Below are 13,851 nucleotides of genomic sequence, written 5' to 3'. Positions count from 1 at the left end.
CCAGGTGAGAGCTACCCAGGTGCCCCTCACAATGTTTTTTTTAGAAACTGGAGGTTATCATCCTGGCTTCTCACTTTAATTTCAATCATATATCAAATTTTAATGTGCATAAATTTATTTTAATACTATCTGTTTTTCCATATTTCATTTATTCATGGCACATATTTTAATCATTATACTTTGCAGTATGAATTAAGATTGGGTTATTGAATTCCTACACATTGTATTTCTTCTGTAAAATTATTTTAGTTGTATTTGGCCTTTGCTTTTTCATATCAATTTTAGTGTCAGTTTTCAAGCCTCACAAAATTTTTTTATTTGATCATTTTGTATATATCAGCTCGTGTATCAGTTTGTATATTGCATATCAGTTATATATTAATCTTACCATAATTGTTCTAATATTTGCTAGTAGATTGTCTAATAATTTGCCATTACATTTATATATATAATGTTTATTTATATATATATGATTTATACACATAAGAGATTTATATATATAAAAGATATATAATCCAAACAAGATTTATATCTGTAAAGATTATATATATATAATCAATAATGTCTAAATAAGGAAAGTAAATCCTAATCTTTCAATTTTTCATATTTTTCAAATTTCAAATTTTTATAATTTATTTCTTTGTCTTATTGTACCATAATGGCTGTAACAATATCCGTTTGTGTTTGTATTCATTATGGATTCTGAGGTGAGACTTTTAGATATTCTATCTTCTTCTTGGACCATATCCCAAATATAAACACACACACGCACACAAACTCAAAGGCCATAATAGGCGTAAAGAAATAATTTGGAATTATGAAACACTTGAAAACATGGGGTTGTCTAATTTTGTTTTTCATGTTATTAAATAAAATTCTAAAGTCTAATCCTTCAGTTTGATGATATCTGTAGATTTTTTGATAGAAGCGTGTAATCAGGCTGCTTTTGAGATTTTCTCTTTATCTTTGGTGTGAGAGCTTTTCGTACAAAGTTCCTAGGATTGGTTGTTTTTGAATTCATCCTGCTTTCTTTTATGGAGTTTCTTGAATCTATGGCTTAATGTCTTATGTCTATTTTAGAAATTTCTTGGCTGTTATCTATTTAAATACTACCTCATTATCCTCCATTTTCTTGGGTTCTTTAATTACACATGCATTAGAATTTTTTACTATGTCCCATATATTTTTAATACTACGTTTTGAATTTTCTACTTTCACTCTCTCCGTGTTTCAGTCTAATTTATTTACTAATTTGCTTTCCAACTCACTTATTCTCTGTTCTGCTGTTAAATCCACCTTCTGATTTCTTAATTTCAGTAAATCATTTTCTCAGTTCTGAAATTTCTTTTGGATTCTTTTTAATAGATTTCAGTTCCCTGATAAAATTCTGCATGTTTCTTCATTTTCTTAATATAGTCATTATAGTTTCTTTCTTTCTTTTTTTTTTTAATGTCCTTGTCTGATGATTATAATCACCCAATCACTTGTAAGTCTATTTCTATTGTCTGTTTTGGTCGGTTGTTCCTGTTTCTGTCATGCTCAGTAATTTTTGATTGAATGCTAGGAATTGCTTATGAACTATTTTAGACGTCTTAGATGATGTAAACTTCCCACGGAATTTAACTTACTGTTGGTCAGTTAGGATATTGGCCAATTATCATGATCTGATCATGGTCTATTATGATCCAGGCCTGGTCTGTTTTTGGTTTGACCTTAATTCTGGGTGATGCCCTGAGATTTTATTTTCACTCTGAGACTTGGCAGAAGTTGGTAAACTAGTCTTGGAATGATAGTCTAATAATTCTCCCCAGAATTACAAAGTCTGGTCATATTTGTATGATTGTGGTCTCTGAGGCTAAGATTCTTAATTATTTTATCGTGCCCTGTAACTAAATGGACCATAAACCTAATATATATAAAAAAAGCAAACCTGGAAGCCTATAATGACCATGAAGAAATGCATTTATACTCAGAATACTTGGAATTTATGGACTAACGATGTAATAATTTTGATGTTAAGGAGATAACCTGGTGACTACTCCTATATCCAGATTCACTAATTTTACCTCCCTTTGGCTAGTGGGTCTCGGGAAAATGTAACTTACATATATTACTGTAACAGTAGAGTAAAAAAAATGAGCTAACTGTATATCATAAAGCTTTGGGGCAAGATAGATGTCCAATTTAATGGTTTTCCTCTGGCAAGATTTAGAATGCTCTCACTCGATACACATTTGCACATTTCTAAAGTGCCTGGTACACTTTTTGGCCCTCACGGAGAGCTTTTGGTGAAGATTCACTTCAGAGTTTCTCAGGGGCAGAGAATCGGGACGGGACCCTCCACCAGCTGAACACGCAGAGGGCTATAAAGCACATTTGTGTTTGCCTTTTCTGTTTGCTTGTCTCTTATGCGTTTTAATGGTTTTGCCACAGGCGCGATCTACGCAATCTTTTTCAGCCACAAAATTGCTGTTGTGTTTCGCCTATAATATGAATAATTTGACTTCAGGCATGCATGCAGTCTGGTTATGGTTAATCTCAGACTCTGACTATTGAGAAACTTGCACTAGTGTGGTACAGAGTCTCTTCTCATGAATTCTCAGACACTTGTTTCACAGAAGGCAAAACTTCCAAGGGTTAGGACAAACCCCCAGCCAGATGGCCAGAGAATAATGGGGGAAGTTTAGATGATACAGACCAACATGTATTCCAGGGAACAGCCATGGCTGGGCTGGTGTATTAAGGTGGTGAGATACTCCGAAAATGAAATACGTCAGATCCTTGATTTTAACCAGCTGCGCACCATCTCCAGATGGACAGAAAGAGTTCAATTTCCCCCTTGTCTTCTGTGACAAACAATACCTTATTATAAATTAACGTTTATTCAGAAATGTGCGTAACAGCTGCAGGTTGCCTGCAATAGTAAAAGCATACTAAAAAAAGATAAGCATCCAAAAAAAAAAAAAAAACAAAAAACAAAAAAAACCCAAAACCAGTGCCTAATGTGAAGTTTTCAAAAAGAGGGAATTGTCAGGCTCCACAAAGAGACAACTCACTTTGGCTGTGTCTTGTGAGCTGCTTGCCTGTTTTGTCTCTGTGCCTTTTCAAAATGTGGTGCTAAATCCTTGTGTCTGTAGAGGGGTATTTGCTGTTGCTATTAGCTTATGATCTTCCTCCCAAAGATATTATTCACTCTGGTTTGGAGGGCATAGTTTGCAACAAGCCATAAGGGAGAAACTCACAGAGTTTTGTTTTGTTTTCTGTTTTTGTTTTTTTTAAATGAATGATCACATCTTGTTCATTTCCAAACTCCTTCACTCTTTGTACTTGAAAAACGAGTCTTCTGAACAAATGAGCTAAAGCATCTTTTCTTCTTCTCGGGAAAATGAACTTACCTATTATGCTATGAATCAAACTTCGGTTTTTGATTTTAAAACCTTCTGGGATGAGGTTGTATTGGGAAGAAACTGAAAGCTTAATTTCTATGTCAGATTTGCATGTACTGTGTAGAGAATAGAGTTATCCTTTTGAAATCACTTTCCTCTTGGATCTGTCTGGAATAAATGGACGTGATTTCGAGAGCCCAAGGCCCTGATGACTTTCAGATGCACTGGTTGACTCTCCAAGGCAATTGCACTGGCTAGAGAGAACGCATGGATTCTCTTTTCCATGGGTTCTCAATCCAAGGTAATTGTCTGCTTCCTTTTAGTCCTTTATTTTAATTCCAGAGAAGCTACAGATGAGAAACTCAATCCATGTAATGGCTCTGAAAGAGGTCACCCTGCCCATTTTGTTTTTAGAAATAGATGTCCTCTCTCCCCTTAATGTGAGACTGAAATACCCTTGGTTTAAGGAGACAATTCTGTTAGGGCTAAGATTTTTAACTTACCTTGTTGGCTCACCTCCCTACCTGTGGGGGATCAGATGCATTTTCTTCTCTCTCCTGCAGATACACATACATCCAAAATTTATAGGGTACGCAGGGGTTATGAATTCTCTTGAAGTTATTTGACACACACCAAGTGCGGAATCTCTGCTTTAGAGGCATTTAAAGTAGGCTTTGCCGTTAGACAGACTTAATTCTGAAATTCAGTTCCGCCACTTAATAACTGTGGGAATTTAGACAAAACACTTAAAATCATAGCACATCAGTTTCCTCATTGATAAAATGAATACTAGAGCACATACCTAATGGATTAGTTATGGAGGATATCAGAATGCTATAGAAACCATGAGAAATGAAAACAGAAAAATCATAACTCATAATCTTGTTCTATAACTTACAAACAGATAAACTGTCTCAAACAATGATGTGCAACAAAACTATTAAAATTTAAGTTGTTCAAATATCAGCTCCTTCAGAACAGTGTGTTCTGAGATTAGACCGTAAGAAAGTGCTTTCCCAGGACTCAGTATGCACCCATGTGTTCCAAAGATAAGACCACCGCCTGTGCCAGAAATTGGTTTAATTTATAGGTTCTGATCAGTCCCTGCCCAGGCTTGATTACTAACTGTCCTAAAGCCAGTCTATAACTTCCCCTTCCTAATTCCCCATTTTGAGACACTACTGACTTTCTGTGATTCATGGATTTCCCTAGTGGTCTTTGTGTGTTTGCGTCAATAACTCCTAAAAGCCCCCTGAGCACCAATATTGTCTTTTTTACTTCCCTTTTGAAGCGTTCTTCTTCCAAAGCTCGGTTTTTTAAATTTATTTTATTTAATTATTTTATTAAGTGCAATTAGCCAGCATATAGTATTTTTAAAAAGATTTTATTTATTTATTTGACAGAGAGAGTGAGAGAGCCCAAGCAGGGGGAGTGGCAGGGGGAGAGGGAGAAGCAGGCTCCCTGGTGAGCAGGGAATCTGATGCAGGGCTTGAACCCAGGACCCTGGGATCATGACCTGAGCAGAAGGCGGACACTTAATTGGTTGGGCCACCCAGGTGCTCCCAAAGCTCAGTTTAAATCTGGGGACAAGTGTTCCTCCAAAGGGTGTTGAGTATGTTCACTCATAGGGGCCACTTCCAGGTAAGAAAGAGAGGGTAAGACTGAATGGGTTATCAATAGCCCTTTCTTGTGAATTATTGATATATTTTGCCTATATCTCTTGCGCTGTTGGTCTTTTTATTTCCAAGCTTCTTATACATTAGGGAGATTAACCCATGATCTATGATATGAGTTGCAAATATTTGTTCCCCAGTTGGTCATTTGTCTTTCGACTCCCCTTATAGATTTTTGTTTCTTTTGGTTTGTCATTCAGAAGGACTTACTATCATGTAGACAGATGCACCAATCTTTGAACCATTTCTGCATTCTGAGTTGGATTTATAAAGGTCTTTCCCACCAAAGAGAAACTTAAACTTTGTTGAAAAACAACAGGCAATCAAAAATGGAAAGGATTTTTTTTTTTTTTTTTAAAGAGCAAACAGTAGAGACTAGCTCCTATCAGAGAGGAAAGTAATTTTAAAGGTGTGGTCATGGCATAGGAAGTGATAGTTGGAATGGAAAAAGCTAGAATACAATAGGAAACGAAAAGCAAGAACTCATATGAATTTACTATTTCATACAGGTTGCATCTCAAATGAGTGGGCCAAGTGTGGGCTCTTTACAGACTGGAATTGAAACAACCGGGTCACTGTCTGGAGAAAAGAAAAGATGAAACTTTATTCTGGGTAAATTTTAAAATGGATCAAAGATTTAAGTGTGAAAAATGAAATCCATACCAACTCAAGGAGAAAAGAGAGGAGAAATCTTTTATAAGTTTGACTCTTCTGTACCTAGCACTCTGGCTATTTGTTCGCTGCTTCCTTCCTGGCATGATTCCATTTGTATAAAATGTCACATAAATATGTAGATGTGTGAGTCATTGCCTGGTGTTGGGGGGTGGGTTGGGTGGGGAACAGGGATCGAATACCTGCAAATGGGTATGGGAGACCATTGGGAACCAATGGAAATGTCCTAAAACTAGTCTGTGGTGACGATGTCACAATGATTGAGGGTACAATTTAAAATGAATGAATGCTACATTATGCAAATTATACTTCAATGAAGCCTTTACAATCTGGCTTAGTGATCTCCATCCCTGGGCAGAATAAAGCCCGAGGTACCTTCACAACAGCGTCTCTCTATCTGTCAAATGGTCAATTCTTCCCCTAAGAATAGGATTTGCTAAGAACGGAGGTGATTCTGACAAATAAAGGGGACAGAACTCCAAGATTGGGAAGGTTTTCTTCTGAAGGTCTAATTTCCTTGCATGTGTTATCTTGCTTCCAGCAGGTTCTGACAACCTTTATTGAAAACGGCGTCCTAACTTGCTTCCACAGATGGTGACCAGCATGGCCCGCCTCATTGCTGAACAATAGCCAACATCCTTTATTGACCTCAGCCCAGTTCTTGCTTCTCTTGCTTAATTGGCTTTACATGGAAGCGCTTCAGCTGAAAGCATGTCATTTTTTTTTAACAGAATTGTGCCAGAAAACAATTAATTTCAAATACGCAGCTTTTATATTTGATGTTGCAGTTCCTGTCTGAGGCAACATTTATTTATGTTCCTGTCTGAGGAAGATAACACACCAGCTGAGGGAACAAGCAAACGTGAACCCCAGGGAATAGCATTGTTGTTGGTCGAACTCTCCTCCTGGCTTTTGCATCCTGCAGCTGGGGCTGCCTTTGCAAAATGGTAGCCATCAACTGGACCCAGGGACTGAGGCTCGTCTTTCTTCCTTTTTTTAAATATAATTTATTAGCTCGTTCATAATCTGGCTAGAACCCTAACAACTGTGGGAATGTTCCCATGAAATCCTACATGCAAAGGGATATTATTCAAATTCCATGGGGATTTTCATGCCCATCTCAACCCCGGCTCTGTGGGAAAAAAAAAAAAATGTAGGAGAAAAAGAAAAAACGTGGCTATTTATTCTGTTTATGTCCCTCAGGAGCCTACTCATGTTTCATTTACCCTAATATGTTTCTAAATCTTTGTTTTAGTATGCTCTACTCGGGTTCTGTTGCTTTTATTTAAGCTTGTGAGGACGTTGCGGACGATTGACCCGGAAGGACAACCGCACAGCAGGGTGGGAGCTGAGGCACTCGGCATATTCCAGATCCCCTCTGTGGTGGATGCAGGCACCTTCAAGAAGATGTCCCCCATGCGGTAGCCAGATCTGTTGCTGTCTCACTCTCCATGGCTTGGGTGCGAGCTGGTAGCTTAAGGATTAAGAAGGAGTAAGGTTTCTTTGCTTCCTTGACTTATCTGTCAAGCATGCCAAATGAAGAGCTTCACAATTACTTCTGCTTGGAACTGAACAACTCATCTGCCTCTTTGGCCAAGGTCCCCTGCCCTGGTTATCTAATTTAAAATTTCCTCTTTGGTGTAGGTGAAGCCCTCTGTTGCCATTTGGTGAAAACAAGCCATGTAGCTTGTGTTAAAGAATCCTTCCTATTTTTTAAAAAAAGATTTGATTTATTTATTTGACAGAGAGAGAGAGCGAGAGAGAGCACACAAGTAGGGGGAGTGGCAGGCAGAGGGAGAGGGAGAAGCAGGGTCCCCACTGAATAAGGAGCCCAACATGGGGCTCAATCCCAGGACTCTGGGATCATGACCTGAGCCGAAGGCAGACACTCAACTGACTGAGCCACCCAGGCGCCCCAAGAAGCTTCCTATTTTCTTAAGAAGTATTTGGTGCTACTAAAAATTACCGAATCTGTTCGTTTGCCAGTGTCGTCAAGCAGGGGGTAGGATGTACTGATTATTCTTGTTCCCTTGAGCAGTCCAATCACATTTCAACAAAAGGATTGGCTCCCTCCCTCCCCTGCCTCTTATCTCCTTTCCTCCCTTAGACAAACATAAAGAATAAAAACAAATCACAACCAATGAAAAGACGAATTACAAGAGCAATATATAAGTAAGATCCCAGTAAAGGCAACCTCACTGATGCTTACACTGTTGAACTGAAAATTTGGCTTTGAGCTTCCTAGCAGTCAAAGCAAAAGAGAATCATCTTCAGTCATATGGGTCCCTTTGACCACGCAGAGAACACATACCAGTTACCCTAGTAAAGTAAAATATTCTTGGCATTTGTTCTGAAAGCTACCATCTGTTGCTCTCCATGGTATAGGAACCAAGCCTCATGAAGTGTGTGAAGCAATGGTTTTATAAAAAAATTGATACTGGCTTTAATAACCCCAATTCTGTAGCATTCCCAGGGGACACTGAGGCATGATACAAGTGTGTGATTTAGTAAAAGGCGTCCTGAGAGCCTGGACAGACTAACATAGCTTTCTGATTCTGTCGCTTAATCTATAGATGAAGCATGAACTATACTGAGGAATGGATTATCTGATTTTCAAACCATCCGGTATAAATATCAGTTATCTTGGCAAGGTTTTTGATACGAGTTGGGAGGCAGATAGCTCAAAACTATGTCCTCTGTCAAATACCATGATGGCATAATTTCTTTCCTCCTCAAACTCCTACCAGTTTCTAAGGAATCTAAGTCATAAGACTGAAACCAGAGAAAGTGCTAGAGAATTATTGAATGGTAAGGATTGAGACACATTGAAGAGTTGGCTTCATCTTAGAAAAAAATGGGGAGGTAATGAAACCTCTGGGTACCTTCAATGTATGCTGATGCCTCTTCCTGACAACTGAAGGAGCCCAGCTCTGCCATGCTGCCCATACATTCCATTGGAGGGTTATTGCCTTTTGCCATTTCAGACTCTGGGTAAACCCTCTGCATTCATTAAGTTTGCCAGGGATGTTAGAGAGAATGGATAAATAATGCCTTCTCATTTCACAAAGATCTGGTATCATGATTTCAATTTATCTAGAAAATCCAGGCTAATATCTGCTTTTCTTCTTGTCTTCTGTAATGAAAGTCCAAGATGGGCCCATCCAGCCTTTTTGCTGAGAGTAGATCATTTAGCTTTCCATCAACATCCAGTGTTGGCAAATGACTGAAGGAGTTCACTTGTAGAATTATCACCTAGAATCAGTTTTTTAGGAAGCTCAGGAGTTTCTAAATCTTGTCATGAATTAAGACTCATGTTCCTTTGTCTTATGAACATCACTCAACAAATGGAAACTGCTCTCCAATTTCTTGGTACATAGTAGAGATCCTCTTATCTCCAGCTCCTGAGCATGGAGTCCGTGGTGTTGGAGACAGATTAATGAGGATCAAAAGTGAAGACCCTTATTCAATGTGATTTAGCAGAGCAGTGGTGTGAAGATGCAGTGAGAAGTCCTAGAGACAAAGGGGTATATAGTTAAAAATACTTACTTTGTACTGTTAAATAATTTCAGACTTACAGAACAATTACAAGTATAGTACTATGAACTCATAGTTTACCTTTCACACTCTCTAGTTGTAAAAATTGAAACATACTTGCTTTTTCCTTTTTTTGCTACATATGTATTTGTGTCCCCTCCCTCCCTTCCTCCCTCCCTCCCTCCCTTCCTTCCTTCCTTCCTTCCTTCCTTCCTTCCTTCCTTCCTTCCTTCCTCCTTCCCCCTACCTTCCTCCTCCTCCTCCTCCTTCTTATTTTATGAAGACTTAATTTTTTCTGGGCAGTATTATGTTCACAGAAAATTTGAGGCAAAGGTACAGAAATTTCCATTTACCCCTGCCCCAACACATACATAGTCTTCCCCATTACCATTTCTCACCAGAGCATTACATTTTTTTTCAACTGGTGAGCCTACATTGGCACATCATAGTCCCCCAAAGTCCATAGTTTACATTAAGCTTCACTCTTGGTGTTGGATATTCTATGGGTTTGGATAAATGCATAACGACATGTGTTCATTACTATAGGATCCAACAGAACCCTTTGATTGCTCTAGAAATCCTCTGTGCTCTACCTATTCATCTCTCCCAAACTTCAACCCACTGGCAATCACCAATCTTGTCATTGTTTCCATAGTTCGCCTTTTCCAGAGTGTCATATAGTTGGAATCATACAATATGTAGACTTTCAGATTGACTTTTTTCTTTTTAATAATGCAATTTAGATTCCTCCATATCTTTTCATGACTTGATGGCTCATTTCTTTTTAGCACTGAATAATACTCTATTATCTGGATGTACCACAGTTTATCCACTTATCTACAGAAGGACGTCTTGGTTGCTTCCAAGTTTTGGCCATTATGATAATGTTGCTATAAACATCTCTGTGCAAGTATCTGTGTGGACATACGTTTTCATCACCTTTGGGCAAATACCAGAGAGCGATTCCTGGATAGTATGATAGGAGCATGTTTAGTTCTGTGAGAAACCACCCAACTGTCTTCCAAAGCAGCTGTACCATTTTGCGTTCCCACCAGCAATGAATGAGAGTTCCTGCTGTTTTCCATCCTCAACAGCATTTGGTGTTGTCGGTGTGCCAGATTTTGGCCGTTCTGGTGATACCTCATTTTGTTTTAATTTGCTTTTCCCTGATGAAATATGACTTTAAGCATTTTTTGGATGCTTATTTGTCCTCTGCCTCTTCTTTGGTGAGGTATTTGTTAAGATCTTTGACCGTATTTTAATCAGGTTGTTTGTTTTCTTATTGATGAGTTTTAAGGATTCTTTATATATTCTGGATAACAGTCTTCCATCAGATGTACCTTTCGTGAAGATTTTCTCCCAGTCTGTGGCTTGTCTTCTTGTTCTCTTGACATTATCTTTCATGGAGCGGAAGTTTTTAATTTAATGAAGTCCAGCTTCTTAGTGATTTCTTTCATGGATCTTGTCCTCGGCATTGCACCTAAGAAGGCATGACCTTATTGAAGGTCATCCAGATTTTTCTTTTATTTTATCTTCTAGGAGTTTTATACTTCTGTGGTATACATGTTATTTGTTTTATGAACCATTTGAGAGTAAGTCACAAATACTATGCCCTTTTTTCTCTTAAATACTTCACTGTGTATATCCTATGAATGAGAACATTTCCTCTAGGACAACAATACAATGATCAAAATCGAGAAATTAATATTGATACTATTGTATAACCTATGAACTGTATTCATTTTCTGTATCTTCGGTAATAACATTTAGAGCAAAACAAAAGAAGGGAAGAGGAAGAAGGAGAGGTAAGGGAGGGGGGAGAGAGTGAGAGAGAAGAGAAAGCTTTTGGTTCAAGAAGCATCTTAGGATTAGACATTGTGTTTTGTTGTCATGCCTTTTTATAAGTCTCCTTTAATCTAGAGTGGTTCCTCAGGCTGTCTTTGTGTTCCATAATTTGAATTTTTGAAGAGTACAGACCAGTTATTCTATATAACATCCCTCCATTTGGATTTGTTTTCTGTTTTGTCAAGAGTAGAGGTAACAGGTTTTGGCAGAACTCCACAAAAGTGGTCCATGCTTCTCATCAGGACGCACATCATGTTAGTTTGTCCCACTGCTAGTAAGTGAATTTTGATCACTTAGTTCAAGTGGTGGCTATGTTTTTTTCTTATTCTCTCTTGGTCTCCCCTTGTCCCCTTGTCTGTGACAAGACCATCTTACATGGGAGTCCTGGAAGTTCTCTTTCTCTCTCTTTCTCCCTTACATTCCTGAGAGTCAGTACCTCAGAAGATAAACAGTATTCTCCCTTGGTGGTATAATTTTCTCAAAACAAAATTTTGATGAGTTATCATGCTTAATGAGACCTCTAGGGATTTTGGAAAGAGTCTAATGGCAATGTAGTTGTGAGGTTTCCCAATTCCCTACATGAAACTTGATAGCCATATGAAAACCTCATGGACAACCCTAAAAGCAAATATAGAAATGAGGGCCCCAACAGGCCCCAACATGCAGGCTGGTAGAACAAATCACCAATGACCACAAGAGCGATCATAGAAATTCTCAAAGAGGGGAAAAGCAAGGTAACAGAATAAACGCTAAAAATTATAATTCAAGAAAACTTCTGTGAAATTAAGAAAAAATGAAATTAGATATTGTAAGAGCTGCGTGGTGGTTAATTTTGGAGGAGAGGACGGGGCTTGTTGTTGAGACTTAGCGGGTAGAAGGGCTTTTGGGGTGAGTGGAAACACTCTATTGACCTAGGTTGTGGTTAGAAGGGTGTTTGCCTTGTAATAATTCATTAAGCTTTAAAAAAATAGATACTTGTTATCTTTGGGAGAGAATTGTGTGGTTGGAAGGGAGCATGGGAGACTTCTGGGGTGTTGGTAACATTCTGTTTCTTACTCGGAATGCGGTTGCACAATGGAATATGTTTTGTGAGAAGTCATGGAGCTGGCAGGTGTTTGCACTTTCCTATATGTAAACAGGATTCAGTAGAGCAAAGAACGCTGCCCTGCTCCATATAGGATGCCAACTGTCCCTGTTTGCTTGGGACTCAGAGGTTCCCTAGGATGCAAAACTTTCAGTGCCAGAATCCAGACAACGCCCCAGTACACAGGAAGTGCTCTTCACCCTACCTCCAGTGTCTGTATAGTTGGGGTTGTGCTAGACAGAGGAAACTGTAAAAGTTGCCGGGGATGCTGAACACAATTACAGTTCATTGACCACAGGTGGTGTACCACCCACAGCAAGAGCACCTGTTCTGTTACTTGGAGTAAACTCTTTATAATAAAGTTGCTTCGGAGTGCATAGTGGCGACCTTGTCCTATCAAAGCCATTTTCTTGGAAGTACAAAATCTGGATGAAGCTCGAGACAGCTGCTGGTGCAGAGAACTGGGTAAAAATAAAGACACACGAGACACTGAGGCCAAAGAGTTGGGAATGAGCCCACATCGCCTACTATCCCATGTCTTATACGTTTCTATGCATCTTTCTCATTGAAGGGAATATGCACTTTCCTCCTCTGCAATTGTAAGGAAGTTGCTTAAGACAGAAGCCATAAGATAAAAATTTATTTTTTAATAGAACATTAGGAACAAACCCTGTTTCTGAATTTAAAGTATTTTTCACAAGTTGTTCACAGGAGTAAAAGCCTTCTGTTTGGAATTAGTTGTAAGGAATGAAATGAAGGCTGTATCAAATAGGGTTTATTTTAGCCTCTTGCTACTTAAAGTGCGGGCTGGGGAATGGCAGCATCATGGGTGAAAAATGAAAAATCAGGGCCTTCCCTCACATCCACTAGATCAGAATCTGTGTTTTCACAAGATCCTTAGGTGATTTGAGTGCACGTTAAGGATTGAGAAGTGCTCCTCCAAACATCCAGACTCGTATGTGGTCTGTGTGTGTATTTTTGGTTTGCCTCATCACAAGTGTCCACTTAGTCGTGATACGGAACAGACATACTTGTTACTTCTTGGGTAAATCTTGCTGTTTAGCAAGATATCTCTATTTATATACATCGCTCCAGTACAATGCTTCTCAAAGAGGGGTGCTTGGGCCCCAACAACAGTGGCCTCTGGAAATCTGTTAGAGATCCAATTCTCTGACCCCAATCTAGACTTACTGACTCAGAAACTCTGGGGTTGGAGCCCAGCAATCTGTTTCAACAAGCCTTTCTGATGATTCTGATGGCTTCTAAAATTTGAGAGGTGCTACCATCATTCCTAGCTGCTCCAGTAAGCAGACCATCTCGCCATTATAAAACAATGCAGCAGGATTGAAGGGGTAGAACTCGAACAAGTAAGGGAGAATTGGTAATAATATGCCTCAATTACATTCTTGTCTTAAAATGAATTGCAAAATTTATAGGTTCAATAATTAAAAAAAATCCTTCTGCAAAACACTTGGCCAACACCTAGATTTTCATTTTTAATTGAAATATCCTCCCTGTTCTGGAAGTCAGACTTTGGTGGATGCCACAGAGATTGCCATAAACATTGCTTTGCTACAACTAGGTGAGAAGAAGCTGCAAAGTCAATAACCCACTTTAAGTCAATGTGATTTTTTTTTTATTTTAATGTTTTTGTATT

Source organism: Ursus maritimus, unplaced genomic scaffold (assembly GCF_017311325.1).
Source record: "Ursus maritimus isolate PB19 unplaced genomic scaffold, ASM1731132v1 scaffold_27, whole genome shotgun sequence".
Lineage (NCBI taxonomy): Eukaryota > Metazoa > Chordata > Mammalia > Carnivora > Ursidae > Ursus > Ursus maritimus.
Note: the sequence above shows the minus strand (reverse complement) of the source record.